This window comes from Rhinolophus sinicus, chromosome 2 (genome assembly GCF_057876585.1).
Source record: "Rhinolophus sinicus isolate RSI-liver-muscle chromosome 2, RSI-T2T, whole genome shotgun sequence".
NCBI lineage: Eukaryota > Metazoa > Chordata > Mammalia > Chiroptera > Rhinolophidae > Rhinolophus > Rhinolophus sinicus.
Genome location: NC_142502.1, coordinates 56,368,897 through 56,390,546, shown reverse-complemented (window position 1 = coordinate 56,390,546; position 21,650 = coordinate 56,368,897). Strand labels below are relative to the sequence as shown.

Below are 21,650 nucleotides of genomic sequence, written 5' to 3'. Positions count from 1 at the left end.
GGAAAACAATATGGAGCTTTCTCATAAAATTAAAAATGGAATTATCATATGATCTAGCAATTCCACTACTGGGTACATACCCAGAATAATTCAAAGCAGGTATTCAATGAGATATTTAAACACTCTGTTTCACAGCAGCATTATTCACAATAGCTAAAACACGGAAGCAGCCCAAGTGTCCATCACAGATGAGTGATTAAACAAAATGTAGTATATACATACAATGGAATATTATTCAACCTTAAAAATAAATTCTGACACATACTACAACATGGATGAATTTTAAAGACATTATAAATAAAATAAGCTAGTCACACAAGAAAAAATGCTTTATGATTTCACTTATATGAGGTACGTAAAGTAGTCAAATTTATAAAAAGTAGAATGGTGGTTGTCAAGGGATGAGGGAAGGGGAAAATGGGAAACATGGTTTAAGTGTACAGAGTTTCAATTTTGCAAGGTGAAAACAGTTCTGAAAATGGATGGTAGTGATGGCTGTACAACATTGTGAATATACTCAATGGCATTAAACTGTACACTTCAAATAGTTGAAAAGGTAAATTTTATGTTATAGGTATTGTATCACAATTAAATTAATTTTCAAAAATTAAAAACTTCTGTAAAGAAATTGTTATAAGAATTTAAAGACAAGCCACAGGCTCAGAGAAAATATTTGCAAAACACTTATCTGATTAAAAAAACAAACAAACAAACAAACAAACAAAAAAACTTGTATCCAAAATATACAAAGGATGCTTAAAACTCAACAGTAAGAAAATTACCAATTCAATTTTGAAAAGGGAAAAGATATGAACAGAAACCTCACCAAGGAAGATATATAGGTGGCAAATGTGAGTATGAAAAGATTCTTGATGTTTTATGTCATTAAGGAAATACTAATAAAACAGCAATGAGATGCTACTACATGCTATTGGAATGGCTAAAATCCAAAAAACTTGAAATACTAATTACTGCCAAGGCTGTGGAGCAAAAGCCTTTCTTATTCCTTCCTGGTGGGACTGCAAAATGTTACAACCAGTTTGGAAGACCGTTTGGAGCTTTCTTACAAAGCTGAAAGGAGTCTTGTCACATGATCCCACAATCACTCTCCCAGGGTATTTACCCAACTGATTTGAAAACTACATCCTTGAAGAGACTACAAAAACTTCAAACTGATTTGAAGACAGATACCCTGCCTGGGCCATAGGTAGGAGGAACGGTCCTCAACAAAACAGAACCCAAGCCGATAAACTGCATTGGGATGAGACCCAAATTCACATTATCCACAAAATTCAGAGACAGTGAACAAAAAACTAGTTTAAAACATAGTCCCAGGCAAGATCCAAGATGGCAGAGTAGATAAACACTGTGTCTGCTTCCTTCCATGAACATATTAAAATTACAACTAAATTATAGAACAATCACCCTGGAGAACCATCTGAAGTCTGGCTGGACACAATTTTTATAAAGAAGAAGCCACATCAAGACTGGTAGGAAGGATGGAGACACGAAACAAGCTAGTTCCAAGCCTCCATGGGGCGTTGAGACTGGGAGGGATATCTTGGCCACAGAAGTTTTGCCAAGAGGAAGGAGGAACCCCAGTCCCACACGAGGATCTCCAGCCTAGAATACTGGTGCCGGGAAGAGGAGCTCCCACAACATCTGGCTGTGAAAACCAGTGGGGATTCTGATCATCCAGGTGAAATGGAAGGCTGCAAGAAATACAGATATCCTCTTAAACAGCCCACTCACAGAGTCTCTCCCGGGCACTCACCCAGGGCTCCTGACGAGGGAAAGAGACTTGGGGGTCATTGGAGGCATATGGGGTGGGGGGGGAAGTGGAGACTGAGGGGTGTGGCTTTGTGGCAAGGGCTAGAGGACAGTCACCATTTTCCCTGTGTGTGGTTTTCCTCCCGTGCAGTCAGAAGGTGGGCACGATTTCCTTTGTTGAGCCCTATTCCTACCACAGCCAAATTTGAATCTGATTGGCCTGGTGAGCTCCACTGGTACCCTGGCTCAACTAACTCCCCCAAAGCCAGAGGTACTTTCTCATGAGCAGCCAGCTTCCCCCACATTGCACTCTTTCTTGGAAAATTGTCAGAGTCCATAGGCTCCAGGTGGGCAACAACTAGCCATCGTGTGCTCTGAGACTTTTGTTAAGTAGCTCCAGGCTCAGCACTGGCACCAAACCAGAGTCTACATTAACCTGTGACCACAAGTCTTCCCACTCTAGTGACTCCCTGAGACCCCATGTCACCTAACTTGCATACTGCATGAGGCTTTTTTAGTGGCTGAAAAGAAACTTAACAGAGTCAGCAGGTGGAAGCAGGCCTCAGGGTGTCCAGGCTTTTTGCTGAGAGATAGCAAGCATAAAAAAAGATACAGAAACAATAAAAAGGAATGATTCAGAAGTGAAGAATACAATAACTGAAATGAAGAATGCACTGCAAGGAATCACCAGCAGACTAGATGAAGGAGAGAATTGAATTAGTGACTTCAAAGATAAGGTAGAAAAAAAACACTCAATTGGAACAGCAAAAACAAAAAGAATTTTAAAAAATGAGGATAGTTTAAGAGACCTCTTGGACAACATCAAGCATTACAACATTCATATCATAAGGGTACCAGAAAGAGAAGAGAGACAGCAAGATATAGAGAGCCTATTTGAAGAAATAATGACTGAAAACTTTCCTACCCTGGTGAAGGAAATAGACATACAAGCTCAGGAAGCACAGAGTACCAAACAAGATGAACCCAAGCAGGCCCACACCAAGACACATTATAATTAGGGTGGCGAAGGTTAAAGACAAAGAGAGAATCCTAAAAGCAGCAAGAGAAAGGCAACTAGTAACTAATAAGGGAGCCCCCATAAGATTGTCAGCTGATTTCTCAACAGAAACTTTGTAGGTCAGAAGGGATTAGTACAAACTATTCAACATGATGAAAAGCAAGGACCTACAACCAAGGATTCTGAACCCACCAAGGTTATCATTTAAAATTGACGTACAGATAAAAAACATCCCAGACAAAAAAAAAGCTAAAGGAATTCATCACCATCAAACCAGTATTACAAGGAATGTTAGAGGGACTTCTTTAAGATAGAAAAAAAAAATCAAAATTATGCATAATAAAATGGCAGTAGCTACTTACAATGTTGGATAACTAAGTTTGCAATCTCATACTAGAAAACGTGCTATATATCTCTTGCTGAATACACTATGGTCACCTTTGAAGTACTCCCCTTGGGAAGCTATGCACCAATGCCAGGGCCTGGTCCACCCTTCAAAGCAATTTTGGAACTCTTTTTCTAGAATGGCCATCAGACCTGTCCTCGTATTACCCTTGATGTCCTGAATGTCATCAAAATGTCTTCCTTTCAATATTTCCCTTATATTCAGGTAAAGAAAGAAGTCATTGGGGGCCAGATCAGGTAAGTAGGGAGGGTGTTCCAATACAGTGATTTGTTTACTGGCTAAAATCTCTCTCCCAGACAGTGCCCTGTAAGCTGGTGCATTGTTGTGATGCAAGAGCCATAACTTGTTGGTGAAAAGTTCAGGTCGTCTAACTTTTTCGAGCAGCATTTTCAACACTTCGAAATAGTAAAGTTGGTTAACTGTCCAGTTGGTACAAATTCGTAATTAATATTTCCTCTGATATCAGAAAATGTTAGCAACATTATTACAACAAGTTCATGAACTTATTTGTCAGACCTCGTATCTACCAACAATTACTTTCAATATAAATGGATTAAATGCTCCAATCAAAAGATATAGGTGGGCTGAATGGATTAGAAAACATAACACTTACATATGCTGCCTACAAGAGACTCACTTTAGATTGAAATACACACAGACTGAAAGTAAAGGGATGGAAAAAGATATTTCATGAAAATGGAAACAAACAAAAAGCTGTTGTAGCAATATGTATACCAGACAAAATAGACTTTAAAACAAAGGCTATAACAACAGACAAAAAGGGACACAGTAATCCCACTTCTGGGTATTTATCTGAAGAAACCCAAAATGCCGCTTCAAGGGGACATGTGCATCCATATGTTCATCGCAGCATTGTTTACAATGGACAAGACGTGGAGGTGCCTGGGTGTCCGTTGCTGGAAAACTGGATAGAGAGGAGGTGGTACATATATACAATGGAATATTGCTTGGCCATAGACGGAAATGGGTTCTTGCCCTCTGTAGTGACATAGATGGACCTGGAAGGAAGATACTGTGCTGAGTGGAGTATCAGACAGAGAAAGACAGATGCAGTGTGATTTCACTTAAATATATAATCTAAATAACAAAATAATAATAATAATAATAATAATAAACAAAAACAAACTCATAGGTACAGAAAATATTTTGGTGGTTGCCAGAAAAGAAGGGCATTGTGGATGTGGGTAAAAAAAATGGGAAGGAATTAAGAAGTACAAATCAGTTATTAAAAAGTAGTTATGGGGATGTATGGTATAGCATAAGTAATATGGTATAGCATAAGTAATATAAGTTAAATAATATTGTAGTAACTATATGTAGTGGCAAATGGGTACTAGAAATTGTTGGGATGATAGATTGGAGGGGGTTGGGGGAATAGGGTGAGCATGGTGACGGGATTAAAAATTACAAATTGGTAGTTACAAAATAGTCATGGGACTGTACAGTAAAGCATAGGGAATATAGTCGATAATATGGTAATAACTATGTATAGTGCCAGGTGGGTTGACTAGTCAGGGGGATTACTTCTTAAATTATATAAATGTCTAACTACTATGCTGTACACCTGAAATTAATATAAAATAATATTGAATTTCAACTGTAATTGAAAAATTAAAATGGGGGGAATGTGCAGGGGAATGAGAGGTACAAATGCAAGTATAAAACAAGTAAGTCATGAGGATGTAATATACAGCATAGGGAATATAGTCAATAATATTGTGTTAGCGTGGTACAGTGTCAGATGGTTGCTGGACTTATCATGGTGATCACTTCTTTAGGTACCTACCATATATATATATAATAATTATGGTGTAATGCTGAAACTAATATATTTTTGCATATTAGCTATGTGTTTAATAAAAATCTTTAAAAAAAAGAAAAATGTTGCCTTGGATATGTTTAACCTAATAAATTCTTGCTAGAGGAAAATATGAAAAAAAGGAAAAAATAGCATAGTCCCAACTGGTGACACGGTAGGGTCCTAGTAACATTGAAACTTCAACATCAGAGACTTGCAAATACAAGAAATGTCCAGTCCTTTTAGAGAAAAACCTCCCATGGGAGACAAGCTTAGGGAAAGCCATAATGGGATCATTCATACTGAAGAAATAGAGATCAAAGTGATTGGAGAGAGGTTTTAAAATACGTTATTTTAAAATATTCAGAGAGATCAAGGAAGCAAGAGAATCGATGAAGAATAAAGATTTTTATGAGGAAAATAACTCAGATGTATTTGGAAAAGAACCAAGTGGATATTCTGGAAATAAAAGTAGACATTGAAATTTTAAAAAATTAATAAATATGCTAAACAGCAGGCTTCTAAGAGGTCAAACAAGATGAGAGTTGAAAATGTTGCATTAAAGTAGCAAAAGAGAAGACCGTTTGAACAAGTAGTGAGAATAGAAAGAAGTGGAGAAATTTAAGAAGTATTTGGAAAACAAAATCAACAGGATTTGGTGAAGAACAAAATAAGTCTCCAAAAACTGTATTCATGACTTGTAAAGAGTTACTGTGGCAGTGTTTGAGCTGATGTGATGTGGTAGCTACTTCACAATACCCGCCCCTGCTAAGCACTCAAAAGTTGCTGTTGCAGTTGTGTTGTGTTACTGCTGTCATTACCATCATCATCATTAAAGTTGATCAGCAAGAGCTGAAAGGTAAAGAAGGAGGTGGTGCGCCTCCCAATACATTAGGGAACACGGGGCCTATCTTTAGTTGCCTTTCATTGTCAAAATATCTCACAGGACAGGTTGGTATTACAGAGCTGCTCTGTTTTAGCACATTACAAACAACTGGACTGACTTAAATATGAAATAAACCAGATAGATCAGAAAATATACATCATTGTAAGTCATAAGGTGCTAAACAATGAAGGCAACAACGCAAATCCTCATTGGAGAGACGGGATTGTTAAGTCATTGATTCTGGTCAGAGGCCGTAGCAAAGCACAACAACACACTATTATCACCACACAATGCTGACATAATTTTAAGAGTTCAAAAAGCACATGGAAAAATATTTGTAACAAAATTAAAGAGATGAAGTTTTAAATATTCTTTTACAAATGCAGATGTGATTTTTGTGAAAAATATGATTCTCTGGAAAAAGTCATCACAATAAGAAAGAATTTTCATGGGAATATGCAGTACTATACAATGTGCAGTAAAGCAAACACATGTCTGCATTGATGGTGCAAGAATAATATGTATTAGATTCAAAGTCTTATCAGCAAGTTTTAAGAAGCCTAGGAACATTTGTACTTTTATTAAAAGAAAATGTTACTGGGGAATATTAGGGAACAGTGTGTTTCTCCAGGGCCCATCAACTCCAAGTCGTTGTCCTTCAATCTAGTTGTGGAGGGCACAGCTCAGCTCCAAGTCCAATCGCCGTTTTCAATCTTCAGTTGCAGGGGGCGCAGCCCACCATCCCATGCGGGAATTGAACCAGCAACCTTGTTGTTGAGAGCTTGCGTGCTAACCAACTGAGCCATCCAGCCGCCCCTGAACATTTGTACTTTTTAATGTAATAATTCAACCTCCAAGAATTTACTCTAAGGAAATTGCAATTAAAGACCTATATGCTGAAAACTATAAGACATTTTTAAAAGAAATTGAACAAGACACAAAGAAATAGAAAGAAATTCCATGCTCATGGATTGGAAGAACCAACGTAGTTAAAATGGCCGTATTACCCAAAGCAATATACATATTTAATGCAATCCCCATCAAAATACAATGGCATTTTTGAAAGAAATAGAACAAAAAATCATCAGATTTGTATGGAACCACAAAAGACCCCGAATAGCCAAAGCAACCCTAAGAAAAAGAACAATGCTTGAGATATCACACTTCCTAACTTTAGCTTGTACTACAGGGCAACAATAATCAACACAGCATGGCATTGGCAGAAAAACAGACACATAGACCAATGGAATAGAATTGAAAACCCAGAAATAAAGCCACATAAATATGGACAGATAATTTTTGACAAAGAAGAAAAAAACATGCAATAGAGAAAAGACAGCCTCTTCAATAAATGGTGCTGGCAGAATTGGAAAGCCATGTGCAAAAGAATGAAACTGGACTGCTATCTGTCTACATGTACAAAAATTAACTCAAAATGGATCAAAGACCTAAACATAAGACCTCAAACAATAAACTGCATAGAAGTAAACATAAGTACTAAACTTATGGACCTTGGGTTCAAAGAGCATTTTATGAATTTGACTCCAAAGGCAAGGGAAGTAAAAGCTAAAATAAATGAATGGGACTATGTCAAACATAAAAGCTTCTGCACAGCGAAAGAAACCATCGACAAAATGAAGAGGCAACCAACTGAATAGGAGAAGATTTTTGAAAACAGTGCCTCTGATAAGGGGCTAATATACAAAATATACAAGGAACTCATACAACTCAACAACAACAAAACAAACAACCCAATTGAAAAATGGGCAGAGAACCTGAAGAGACATTTCTCCAAAGAGGATATACAAATGGCAAATAGACATAGAAAAAATGCTCAAGATCACTAATCATCAGAGAAATGCAAATAAAAACCACAATGCGATATCACTTCACCCCAGTTAGAATGGCTATCATCAACAAGACAAATAGTAACAAGTGTTGGAGAGGCTGTGGAGAAAAAGGAACCCTCATACACTGTTGGTGGGAATGCAGACTAATGCAGCCGCTACAGAAGGCAGTGTGGAGGTTCCTCAAAAAATTATGAATAGAATTACCATATGAGCCAGCAATCCCTCTCCTGGGTATCTACCGAAAAAATCTGAAATAATTTATCCATAAAGACATGCATGCTCAAATGTTCATTGCAGCTTTGTTTACGGTGGCCAAGAAAGGAAACAACCAAAATGTCCTTCAATAGATGAATGAATAAAGAAGTTGTGGTATATATACACAATGGAATACTATTCAGCAGTAAGAAAAGATGAAATAGTATCATTTGTGACAACATGGATGGGTCTTGAGATTATAATGCTAAGTGAAATAAGTCAAACAGAATAAGTAGAGAACCATATGATTTCACTGATATGTGGTATATAAAACTGAAAACAACAAAAGAACAAGACAAATGAAGAAACAAAAACTCATAGACATAGACAATAGTTTTGGGGTTATCAGAGGGTAAGGGGGCAAGGGGGCTTCAGAAGAGGGTAAACGGGGTCTAATATATGGTGATGGAAAGAGAACTGGGTGGTGAACACACAATGTTATATATAGATAATGTATTACAGAATTATACACCTGAAATCTATGTAACTTTACTGACAATTGTCACCCCAATAAACTTTAATTTTAAAAAAATTGCAGAAATGAAGAAACATATGTATTTCAATGTTATTTATAACAGCAAAAACATTGGACGCAGCCTAAAGGATAGATAACAGGGTAGTGGTTGGAATAGATAGTATGGTTATATTTAAATGTAATATGGCCCTAAAATTCTATTACAAGAGATGTTTAATAACTTGTGTCTGATTATTTTCCATTTGCTTTTCACCCTTGTGTTCTCTTCCCGTCCCTTCCCTGATCTGTCCTCTGAAAGGCTGACTGCCACAGACTGCATCACACAGATTTTTTGCCAGTTCGGTTTCCACAGAGCTCCAGAAAAACGTTAAGTCTTTATTTTATCCATTTGGCCTTTTAGCTTCCTGTCATCGCTAGCCTCTGATGCTCCACCTTCCCTTGTTTGTTACCTAATCCTGACCACACTTCTGATTGGAGTCCTTTCATGAAAGTCTCTTCCTTTAAACCTTTTTAGTAAATTCCACATCCAGATTGAGATGCATTTGCATTTCCCATGTCATCAAATAGCACAGTCTGCAAGATCTAAACATGAAAATATATAGAGAACACTTGTGTAAAGAAAACATGAACACATGAAGAGAAATTGCTACTGAGAAGCATGAATAAGAAAGTTCCGTTTTTTTAACCTGTCTTTTTACTCTCTAAAATTTTTTACAACAAACATGTAAATCTTTTATGATAAATAACTCTACAAACTAGATGAACATATTTTAAATGTACCCTTTCTTTTTAAAAGCGAATTAAGTTGCCTCTTTTATGACCTTCAATTGATTTTCAACAGTTCAATGCTCTTCTACAGAAAGATGCCTAGTACTATTCTCCACATCTAAATAAATTTCTTGCCAGAAATTGTTCCTACTTTTCTCTTTTGACTGAAGTCTTTTTATTCCCGAAAGCGGAAGATGTGAAATCCAATTCTGTCCCTGCTTTTTGGGGGACAAGAACCAGTATATTGCCACTAAAGACATTTTCAACATGTATAATTGAGCAAGCTTCCCTCTACTCTTCATTTCCTTTGTGTTTAGAAAGCTCAATTAATGTATTCTGGCATCTTTTTATTGCTGTTAGTCACTTTCTTTCCAGGAAGACAGAGTGATTTTTCTGACTGAAAACTTAGGAAGAGTAGCTAGACATCCTCCACCCTCCTGTTTTCTCTTGAAGCCAGGTTCCCACAGGGACCGTGAGTCTTCCTTTGCTTTCATGCTGGAAGCCATGCAGGAGCCACCTCTGGTATGATGACAGGAGACTTGGCCCAAGCCCCCTCTTTCTGTAAATCGATGTAGTCTCTCTAATGCGGGGAAGCAGGCTCATTGGGCTGATGGAGCTAAAGCCGCAATCTGCTTCCTGGCCTCCATTAGTGATGAAGGTGATATCTTGGGCTTACATATTTACTCTTTTGTTTTACTTCTCAAATCATTTAGCAATCATGTGGAAAAAAGATATGTTATATATTGGTGGCCTTGTCAGAAAGTCCAACAAGATGTGGCCTTTTTATAACCATAGGTATACATGTATAACTTTTACTTAACAATAATGCATTTTGGTTGGTTGAAGTTTTATTATATGTTATCATAATGCCGGATGCCAGAGGGCCTCACACTGTTCTTAAACAGTCTATGGTAATTTCTTAGAGAATACAGGAAGTCAAACAGCAAAGAAAGCAGAATAGACATTATTTGGGGAGCTGGTAACCCTCACCTCAGGACAATGAATGCAGGTACTGAGGTATATGTAGGTGTTCTCTTTCCTCTTACGCTTTTAGCCTTGGAGTCACAAAAATGTTGTCAAAATAAGTATCTGAGACCTGTATTATTCTCCTTAAAACTTTGTTTTACATGACTCAGTAAGGCACCATTTAAGAGTTAGGCAATGAATCCATCATAATCTAACAGATTTTTTTCTAAATAGCAAGATAGTATATTAGAAGCACTGTTGCATTTTTAGTTTTCTGTATCTTAAGCATTAGTCATTCAAATGATTTTGAAATCATTTATTAGTAATTCTAGTAATTCTACTTAAATAGATTTCCATTTCATGAGTCACTGTACACCCTTTCCTTCTTAAATGAAATAATTTGAATGCAATTATTTTGTGCCAATTTATATTTCATTGTTATTATTAATGCTGTATTTTAATATTATGTTCATTATGTGATCTGTTCATAAAAAATTGCTGATGGTAAGTCATTAATCCATTTCCTTTGGATTCCATTAAAAACTAATATATTCTGTTGACAATTTGGCAATAAGAGATCATTTAGCATGGGACATCCTTCACAACATATGATGAAGCGTGATCATTCTACTTGTCTGGAGTGGATGAAAGATTGTTCATTCATTCTACACAAATGTATTGAGTACTTACCATGTGTCAAGTACTGTGCCAGTTACTGGGGATACATTGTCTCGGCCTCAATGGAACCTAAAAGGAAAGATATACAAAAGATGTACATTAATTGAATAATCACAAAATAATTATATAACTATAAACTATGAAAAATACTATAAATAAAAATGCACAATATGGCCAATATTGGTAGGAAAATGGAAGAATATTTGGTAGATATATTAATAATTCCTTTTCTCTACAGATAACACAAATTTCCAACCTCCAAAATTTACCTCTTGTATCTAAGTCGAATCAACACAAGAATTTATAATATTTATAATCAACTTTCTTTAAAATTCATCCTGAGACAATTATATGGGGAAAACATTTTTTTCAATATTATAGGCATTATGATCTAGAAATCAGGATCCCTAACCTCCATCCCTGGTCCCCCCCAAACTCCAACAGGAGACTTAGGAAAGAAATTTTGCCTCTGTGGACTCCAGTTGCTTTGCTTGCAAAATGAAGTTGTTGGGCCAAATCATCTCAAGGACTACACTAATTAAACAGTCTCTGATTCTGTAACATAATAGAAATTCTATTACCATAGAGTAAGCTTGTGTCTATAGAGGTCACTGTTGTGCAGAAGCTACAGAAATATTGTTATTAATTGAAGTGGATACCTTCAGTCCTTCATAAAATATAAAACCGTGTAGAACTACTACATGAGGTAAAAATAGCAATTGCTTCTTGTTTTGAATATATCTAATTTTTCTTGGCTATAGTTTCCCAAAGTTACATTTGTTCGCTAACAGAAGTTGGTGTGGGATATACTAAATAATAAACAGAAGCCAAATTAAATTGATCTGTATCTAAGTAGCCACCCCAGAAGACTTACCTCTTCTCTCTAGACACAATATCTTATTTAGTGCTGCATTACTCAGTTTTGCCACAGTAACAAACAACTGAACTTAAAGTCTTAAAATAAAACAGAAAAAAAATTTTGTTTCTTCTTCATGATTTTATGTCTACTATAGCTTGGCCCAACTGGGCTCACTTGGGTTTGGGTAAGCATAATTCCAGGGTCATGCTTGGGTTCATATCTACTCCACATATTGCTTATTCTGGCACCAAGACTGAAGAAATAGTGACTAAGTGGGACATGGTTTTATGGCAAATGGCAACAGTGCAAGAGAAAATAGAAATTTATGATGGTGCTTAAGACCATTAAAGAATGGTCACACTGTCTCTTCTGCCCAGATTTCACTGGGAAAGTCATCACATGGACAAGCCCAAAATCAATTGAATGGGGAAATATACTCTGCCCATGTGGTAGGGAGAGGAGAATTAATTGCTAAACAATATTAAGTCTACAACAGCTGCCCCATACTCACTGCATAGCACAGATACGCTATATTCCAAAATAGCTACAGCACTATCTGTGAGGAACAAATGAGTAAAACACAAAACTGTAGGAATTCAGATAAGGGAAATGACGCCCTACAAGAACGATTAGGAAAACCTCGCAAAAGATGTAGAATTTATTTGAATCTTAGAAAATGAATAGGATCTTCATAACTGAATTAGAGAGGGAAGGTATTTCAGGGAGAAATAATATAATATATAAAAAAGTAAAAGGTGTAATCCATCAACATCAAGAAAAGCAGAGTAAAAGCTATAGGTAGGAAAATGACTAGAGACATGACTGGAAAAAAGAGGTAGAGAAGAGATTACGAATGAAGACATAAAAGAATGAATAAAAGAATGTTAATTTGATTTTGTAAGCAGTCCACAGGCATTGGAGTTTTTCACTAGGGAATATATTGAAAGTGTATATTGAGGACAACTAATTTAACAATAATATAGACAATGGATTTGAGGAGGAGTATCATAAAGGCAATTTAGGAAAATGTTTCCATCATGAAGGTAGGTGGTAATTACATCTAAGTGATGGTAGATGGCTATAGTGCAAGAAAGGATAGAGGGCATATCAGATATTAAACTGATATGAATAGATACTATACTAGATCTTAGCCATAAGAAAAGATGAAATAGTGCCATTTGTGACAACACGGATAGATCTTGAGGTTATTATGTTAAGCGAAATAAGTTACACAGAAAAAGTCGAGAACCATATGACCTCACTCATATGTGGGATACAAAACTGAAAGCAACGAAGGAACAAGACAAACAAAGAAACAAAAACTCATAGACACAGACAATAGTTTAGTGGTTACCAGAGGGTAAAGGGGTGGGGGGGAGGTGGTAGAAGAAGGTAAAGGGGGTTAAACATATGCTGATGGAGGGAGAACTGATTCTGGGTGGTGAACACACAATCTGACATATACATGATGTATTATAGAATTGTACACTGGAAACCTATGTAATTTTACTAACCATTGTTACCCCAATAAATTGAATTTAAAAAAGAGAAAGGACTACGTAGTGTGTACAAAGTCAGATGTATCAAAGAGCATCATAGCCAGGGTTTCATTCATGGCCTCAGAATTCAGATCAGAGAAGACTGGGGCCAGGGTACCAAAAGAACATCCAGTTGGGCTAAGTCCTGGAATCTGAAAATGGACACAAAGTCAAGGGCAAGTGTTAGTTACTCCAGAGATTGGTATGATTCCTAAAGTATGAACGCATCTAAAAGTCACAGCTCAATGGCAGCAAAGCAGTATCATTAGCCATAGTCCAAACTGAATAGGGCAACTACATGGTGGATTTTAGAAGACAAAGGCCATAAGTTCATTTAAAAAAAAAATCTAATATTGGACAGAATTTATTAAGCAAACAAATTGAATTAATATTGCCTATTTTGGTCCCAACCTAATAAAAATTCTCTCATTGTGGGGTATGTGCAATTGAAAATGGTGTTTGTAGAAGCAATGGAAGGTCATGTTTGCTGTTGCCTTGCAGTACAGCCTGAACATAGACAGTTAGACAGTCGGTGCGCCTGAGCACTAGGACTGGAAGCAGAAGGGACAAGACATTGGTGATTCACTTGGGGGAGGTGAAGCTTACATGGTCTATGGAGAAACTGAATTCATAAATTTCTATCAAGTGAAGGGTAACTTGCATGATCTTTAACAGCCAGTCATTTATCCTTCATCAAAAAAAAGCATGTTCCATACTCTAAATCTTCAGATTACGAGATTTTGAATTTTTCTATTCTTACGATTCCTAACGTGAAGGAACAAATATGCCAATGAGCCTCCTTACACAGAGAAACAGAGAAAAGACTGTTGGGGTGGTAAAGGAGAGAATGAGTGGGGGAGAGGGAGAGGGAGCCTCTGTATAAGGTTAAACTGAAATCATTAATAAAGATATAATAAAAGCATAATTTGCAAATACGAAGAAAATGTATCTAAGATATAGTTCCTTCTCAAAAAGATACTTCTGAAAAGGTTTCCATTGCTTATGGATTAGGATGTCACCATGTAGAGTATTACCAAGTGATACATTTTTTCATCCATGAATGTGCTTATTTGCTGCCTGATTTATAACTCCAATATACAGAAGCCTGTCTTCTATGTCACTGAGGGGACGTTTTAGATCAGCACTGTGCCTTTGTTCCTTGAAAACTGTCAGAAGATACTGAAGAAAATAATTATGCTTTACTTGCCATTAGGTGCCAGAATACCCAAAATAAGATTTCTTTTTGCTTGTAAACTGAAATTGTTCAGTGTGGGAGATTTAACAGCACAACAATGCAGTGGAAAGAAAAAATCATTGATTATTAATTGATCACAGAAATACCAGAAAAGCAAAGTGTAACTGTGGCAGTAGGTTTCAAAGACATGGGCATCTATCAGATCTCAACTAAAAAAAGAGCAGTATATCTGCAGTCGCCATCAACATGTTTCCATGTCTTTCTGAATTGAAACTCCTACTCACCTACCCATTCTCTACACCTACCCAATTTTTAAAGCACCTCTTACTTGTAATCACACTACTGTTTAGAGTTATTCCATCTAGTCTCTTAATCCCATCATTCTTTTCCACTTTGATCTGTCCTTTGGTGTTATTTTTCCAAATGCATTAGGTGTTAGTGTTAACAGTGGATGGAGATATGGTGTGTATGTAAGGGGGGTCATATATTAGAGAGAGATTTAGGAAACATACCAATTTCAGGTGAAATTGCTGCTTTCTTGCCTCTCAACCCTAACCTTAAAACCCACCAGAAGCAACATTATTGCTCCACAAATAGGAATCAACAGTAAAAACATAGTATGAATTAATAAATACCGGAGAGAAATGTAGTAAAATCTGCCTTACTGAGACTCATCTGCTAAGATAGTTATGTGAGTCAGAATCTCCTGTGGAACTTATTAAAAATATAGATTTGGGGGAATCTACCCCCAACAGAGATTCTGATTAAGTAGGTCTGGTGTAAAGGCCAGAAATCTAAATTTTTAACATGCGCCCCAGGTGATCCGGAATGCCTGGCCTACATATTGAAATTATTATTTCAGAAATTAGAGGAATAAATACTTCTATGTCCTGATTTGACTAACAAAGAGTAACCAATAGCAGAATTGATAGTAATGAAGACGCAGGGGATAAAGTTCCAAATAATCATGAAGCTCAGTACCCGAGAAGATAACGCAAGGCCAAAGTCAGACCTCTTCTTCGAAACACAGGGACCTTAGATTTCCTAAAAGGAAAAGTAATTGGATGAAGGGAGCTAAAAAAATGTTGCGTTTCTTTGAGGTTGCTGCCATGTATTCTACAATATGTTAGGTCCCACACATTGCCATTTTCAGCTCACAACTGCCTACCTTTCCAGTTGTTTCCCTATTGCTACCATTTACTACTTTACCATCTCTTTCAAAACCATTCCTTCATCACCCTTTTCTCTATTTCTATAAGCCTCTACTAGCTTCATTTTCTTTCCTAAGTTTCCAATCCGAGTCCTTCATTTCAATTCCAGCCCCAGAGTCCTTCGTTTCAACAAGCTTATTATCAACACACTCAATTTCATTTTACTGTTGCCCCACACCACTTGTTTCATTAAACCCATAAGCTGAAATGAACCCAATGCTGGTGTTTCCCTGTCTGCTTCCACTGAAGAAAATCACATAACCATATATCCTGAGGCCATTGCAATGTGTGATCTTTTTCCTTAGCTGGGTTTATAATCCCATAGCAATCCTTTTATATGTTTTTAGTCACTTCTTTCTCTATTTCCTCAAAGTAGCTTTTCTAAATCTTCATCAGTTGGCTGGACGGCTCTATTAAGTTTTCCAACACAAAAAATAGAATTCTTCACATATGAGCTACTTTAACTTTCCATCTCCCTACACATAAATGCCCATGTCTGCATCTCTAGTCACATACCTATCTGTATCCACAAGTGTGCTTATCTTTTTCTTATTCCCTTTATCTCTGAAAAGTTAAGTGCCTTTATACAAACTAATATATGTAGCCCATGTTTTCCAAGACTCTGTCTTATTAATTTTACATTTTTCAATTTTATCCACTTCTCTTTCTTTATTGTTCCTTTTCCTCAAGATTTTCATGACTATCCTATATGTTTTTTAAATGTTTATCAAATTTGCTTTATCCCTTAAACATCCCTTCCTTATTCCCTTACTTTTTGTTGGAAACTTATAAAGTGAGGATTTATACTCTTTATTTCTTTTGTATCTTTCATTTATTCTTTTGTGTGTGTGTGTGTGTTCTTTTTTTTAATTTATTGGGGTGACAATTGTTAGTAAAATTACATAGATTTCAGGTGTACAATTCTGTATTACATCATCTATAAATCCCATTGTGTGTTCACCCCCCAGAGTCAGTTCTCCTTCCATCACCATATATTTGATCCCCCTTACCCTCATCTCCCACCCCCCACCCCCCTTATCCTCTGGTAACTAAACTATTGTCTGTGTCTATGAGTTTTTGTTTCTCATTTGTTTGTCTTGTTCTTTTGTTGTTTTTGGTTTATATACCACATATCATTTATTCTTTAGCTCTCTAAATTCTGCCCTACTATACCATTTTCTTATTCAACTTGATTTTGCTAGGGTCAGCAATGACGTCCTCATTTACCAATGCAGGGAACACTTCTCTTTACCAATTCTACTTTAACTCTGTGGCATTGACATCGGTTGCTCTTGATGTGCTCTCTTCCTTTCGACTCTATGACAGTGGTTTCCTTGGCTTTTCTTTCATTTGGCTGCCTCTTTCATAGAGTTGTGAGCATGGGCTTTAGAGTCAGACGATACCCACCACTTACCAATTATGTGACCTCTCTGACCCTAGTTCCCTCCTCACATAAAAGGGAGATCATAATGACATATACTTTATAAGGTGGTTGTGAGAATTAAATGACAAAATATGTTATAAATGGTTAACAACACAGTGTCTGACACATAGTAAATTGGTGCAGTAACTTATGAACACTGTGGTATGGATCCATATGTTTTATAGTTGTTATTGTTGTTATTATTATTACTATTAACTCTTATCTCAATATTTTCCCAAATGAATCCTTTTTTGTGTTTATTAAAATATAGATTCCTGGGCTTCACCCCAAACCTAATAAATTGAAATATTTGTTGTATATCCCGGTAATACATATTTTAAATAGGACCTCAGGTCAGACTTCTGCATGTTGAAATAGGAGATCCACTGTCTTGTGTCCTTCTGTTGGCAGGGACCTTGGAATCAGACAGACTGGAGATTAAATTAAGAATAAAGACTTGAGTAAATTACTTCTTTCTTAGCTTTAGTTTTCATATCTATAAAAATAGTTTGTACTATCAACTACATAGACTTTTTGAGAAGATAAATTTAGATGGTATAAATAAAGGGTCTAGCACAGTTGTTTATATAGGTCACTTAACAAATATTAATACTAAATTCTATTTTCATCTGCAGTCGAAAGGTGAAAACAGTATGAAGGTAGTATAGAGAGCCAATCCTATCCCACCCTGTGTACCTACCCCCAAGATGTAACTGTGAAAGTCTCCTCCAACGGTATAACTTTAGTTGCCTTAGTTACTGAAAATTCCAGTAATTCTGATAGTAAATTAAAGGCAATAGACCAAGAAAAAATTGTAAGTATGACAGTAACTTAGAACCAATAGACCAAGAAAAATGGAATGAAGTTAGAGTGTCATTTATTACGAAATAAACCTGAAGTGAACTAGGCCATTTCGGCAGGTAGGTCCCAACTAAAATGAAAATTGTTCATGTGTTGAAAATCTTTAGTGTGACCAGCATTACGTTTGCTAATAAGAGAAATCCAAAGGAAGTTCCAGATTTGGACTCTGTCCCCAAGGATCTAATATTTAATTAGGTTACAAGACTAAAACATATGAAAAATTTAGGTACAAATTTAAATTATATTTTTCTATTGAATTAAAATATAATCAGCACCTACCAAATGTAAATTCATACTGTTTGCTAGAGCAGATTCAATTGTTTCAACATCTTACAAACAAGCTGTCAAAAATGATATGTGTATAGATACTATAAGGGTAACCAAGGGAAGAAGTAAAATGGAACAACCTCTTTCGAGTTTCCATATTAGAATTCCTGTAGTACTGCACTTGTAAATTCTCTGCCTGTTTCATTGTTCTGGGATGTTTGTATGATTAAATTGTATGATTAAGTGCTAAATTAAGTGCATTAATTTCTCTTTCCTCAATGAAAGAGAAGAAACATTGCAGAAGTCATCATGGAGTGCTCCACTGAGATTTGGGGAACTGAGATGGGAACTAAAGTAAGGCTTAAATAGATGAAAAGAAGCTAAGGATTGCACTAAGGTAAAGAAAACATCGGTGAAGGAATAGGGATAAGAATTAATTGGGCATGTCCATGGAATAATGAGAAGGCTACTATGACTTCAGCAGCTACCAAAAGTCATATCAGACAGAGAAGGTAGGACTAGACAAGGAGAAACTCAGAAGCTTAGCAAGGAATGTAGATTTGCATCTACGGAAACAGGGTAATTTTTTTTTCTTTTTTTACGATGACAAAACAACAGATAATAAATATTATTCTGTTAGTCATATTAATTCAGTCACCACCAAATCACTGGTAGTTAACATAGTTAAAACAATGTCTAGGCATTGAAGGAAATAAAACTGAATAAGACATTCTACACTGCCCTCAATGCCATTTACAAATTAGAGCATAAGGACAAAAATAAATATAAACATAGCAGAATATAAACGCTACAAGATTGATGCGTGATAGTACTATGAGAGGAAGTAGATTGCTTACGAATGGTGGTAACTCATGATATTTGGATGAGCCCTGGGAGGACAGATGTTATATAGGTAAAGAAAAAAGAGAGTTTTTCTGGGAGAAAACAGCATGAGAAGAGGTAGTTCATATAGACAAATACTGCATGCCCACTGTGTGCCAGGTTCTGGACTGATACTGGGGTATAGACCTATCACAGCTTCTGGCCTTAATTGTTTAGCAGGGGCAAGCAGAGCACATGTTCCCAGGGACATCTGGGAGTTCCATTCAGCCAGTACATTTATAGATGAGAAAGCAATAGCATAAAGCTGGAAGATAAATTGAACCAATATATTAATGAGCACCTTAAATGTCAGGCTAATTTATACTCAATTCTACTGGGTATGTGGTTTATTGAAATCTGTTGCTATAGTTTTAGCAGGGGAGGGAAATTATGAGAATTGTATTTGGGGCAGTTTAAGCTGGGAGAAACGGATAGAATAGATTTTAAAAGAAGATACTTTAAAACTAAGAGGCTATTATTACACCAATAAAGTATGAAATGATAGTAGCTTGGGATAGCTAGTGATAGCAGAGTGATAGTAAAAGCTCACATATATCAATCAAGAACACATTAATATTCCAGTCATTTGCTAAGGGCTTAAGTGAATCACCTCACTTAATCCTCGCAATTTCCCTATGATATGGGCACTGCTATTATTTCTTATTGACAGATGAATAAACTGAGCACTAAGACATTAAGGAGCATGTCCAGTCTCCAGAAATTGTGCTTTTTACCACTGGCTATAGTCAGAAACAGATATGAATTTTGAGCTTGCATGTCTAGTAAAAAGAAAAATAGCTCACTCATAAATACAAGGATGTTTAAATATTTTCTTTCACTTAAAAACTTTACCAGCTAAAAATGTTATATTACCCCTTTCTTAAATAAGACTCACTGATAGGTTTAGTGATTTTCAAATTGTATCATGTAATTTTAACAACAGAATGTATCTCAGAGAGTATCTACTCCAACCTCACAACTTTACAGAGGATGAAATGGAGATGAAAGTTAAGGAGGCTGTCCAAAGTCCAAAAGCTAGCAACGAATCAAATTCAGATTCAAATCCATACCTCCTGTGTTCTGGCCTACTAAAGTACAGTATCCTGATTTTATCATATGGAAAAGGATAAAACCCTTCTACTATGTTTTTCCTAGCACATTTGGAAGATCAAATACTGAATCACAAAGGGAGAGTAGTTTTTACTTATGGTTCCAGAAATACATTGGTGATTGGTGGCATACTTATTCAAAATCACAACAGTAAGTATATTAACAATTGAGCCCGTTGTTTATAAGTTTTAACAAATGAATTTATGTGAAACAACAGATTTTAAGGCAATAATGTTGAGTAGGACTACTATCATATTATAACAAATCTTTAGTGAACAAAGAAATCAAAATTAGTATAATTTTTGTGTCATGCGGGGTCTCTGGTCCTGCTCCCCACATAAGAAGACAGATGTGGCGAGGCCAAAAAAGGAACACCAATGGAGCTATGGATGTGGGGTTCATACCACTATAAGTCTCCCGGGCTGCTGGGTTGGAGACACAGGAAGCAGGAGCCACAAAATGCGCAGTCCGCCATCTGCTTCTCTGCCAACCAACCCATTCCACTTGCTAGCTGCAATCCACCTCTCTGCCAACCAACCACCCCACTAGTGTAGCCACGGCAGTTATATTAGTGGCTAATGGCTAACTGGTAACAGCAGATGGCCACCCAGCCACAGCGGATGGCCATCTGATTATAGCTGGCCATCCCAAGCCAGCACCTTTCCACATGAGGCTGAGAGCCTGGACACTGCTCACTGGGACTCTGTCCCCACAATTTTTCACAGTGATAAACATCAGATGTGTGTGGGGGGGTGGGGGGAGGTACCAGAAGATGTCCAAGTTTGAAAGGCGTTGCTGTCTTGAGTGTACATCTTTCCAGGAGAACTTGAACCCATTTTCTTTCCTCATTACTAGGACCAGAGTGGAGCACTGATAATAAAAGCATAACCAGACCAAATTGCTCTCATTTATTTTATGAGTCATTGTCAGCCTCAGAGATAAAATACAGAAAAGGAAGCATATCCTTTTCATGTCTTTTTGTCTTTTTAAATTGAATGCCTCTCAATGAAATATCTTCATAACATTATGCATTTATGAGAATGTCCTACATTAATGAAAGGCCAAAATCCCTTGGTGAATGCTGTAGGTTCAAGGCTAATGGCATGTGCCCAAAACACCACGATACAAGAGAAAGACCACACTGGGAGGCTCAGAGAGCAATGGGGTAGGTTTCTCTGTCAGGAATGAGGTAAGTCCAAATAACAACTGGGAATATTTTGTCGGTTATGTCACCATAACCCTCCCTTGCCACAGGTTAAAACAAAAATAAAATGAGTTCAGAAATAAGAATAAAATATAAACCGGTGAGGTTGTAAAGAAAAGTTTGACTCACTTCAAATTCATTGGATGAGCCACTGATTAAAGATGAATGGGTCAATAACACAGTTCATGTCACTGGAGAGAAGAAAGAGA

The 21,650-nt window shown here is 36.6% G+C and overlaps 1 long non-coding RNA gene and 1 pseudogene across 3 annotated transcripts in view; both read right to left on the bottom strand.

The window, feature by feature from the left end:
• The window catches only part of LOC141571686 (uncharacterized), a 250,298-nt gene that overhangs the window by 151,710 nt on the left and 76,938 nt on the right, over positions 1-21,650 (bottom strand). For 2 of the 3 annotated variants that reach the window (XR_016020222.1, XR_016020224.1), the window contains 2 exons: positions 10,904-10,960; positions 5,564-9,061 (listed from right to left, as the gene is read on the bottom strand). This is a non-coding gene — a long non-coding RNA (uncharacterized LOC141571686). Of the gene's footprint in view, positions 1-5,563; positions 9,062-10,903; positions 10,961-21,650 lie in introns of those variants that run through there. The other variant, XR_016020223.1, reaches the window with a different exon arrangement.
• On the bottom strand, positions 12,824-12,920 carry LOC148758785 (U2 spliceosomal RNA; annotated as a pseudogene).